The sequence below is a fragment of the Brassica oleracea genome, chromosome C9 (assembly GCF_000695525.1).
Source record: "Brassica oleracea var. oleracea cultivar TO1000 chromosome C9, BOL, whole genome shotgun sequence".
NCBI classification, from domain to species: Eukaryota; Viridiplantae; Streptophyta; class Magnoliopsida; order Brassicales; family Brassicaceae; genus Brassica; species Brassica oleracea.
The window spans coordinates 46,869,670-46,870,027 of NC_027756.1; positions in this window are offsets into that span (position 1 = coordinate 46,869,670).

Consider the following 358-nt stretch of genomic DNA (forward strand, 5'->3'; position numbering starts at 1 on the left):
AATGCCAGACACATTTGCTGACCCGAAAAAGAATGACTAAGTCATATATAAACCAGCTTGTAAAGCACCAACGAATTTGATGTCCAAGAAGAGACACAGTCAAGTTGTTACAGAGTCTAGACAACGTAATAAACGTTGTAGACCAAATAGGTTCCAAAATATAAGAATCCCCGGAAACAAAAGAAAGGTGCAGAGAATGATAATCAAAATCCAAATCCGAGGTTACTAAGGAAACCATCCCAGACATGAAGATAAGGCCGGCCGGCTCTAAGGTACAAGTATCAAACAATGTAGCTTGGGACGCCAAGCTGCAAAGTATTAAAGGTCCTGATAATAATGAATCTCAATCGATTATATC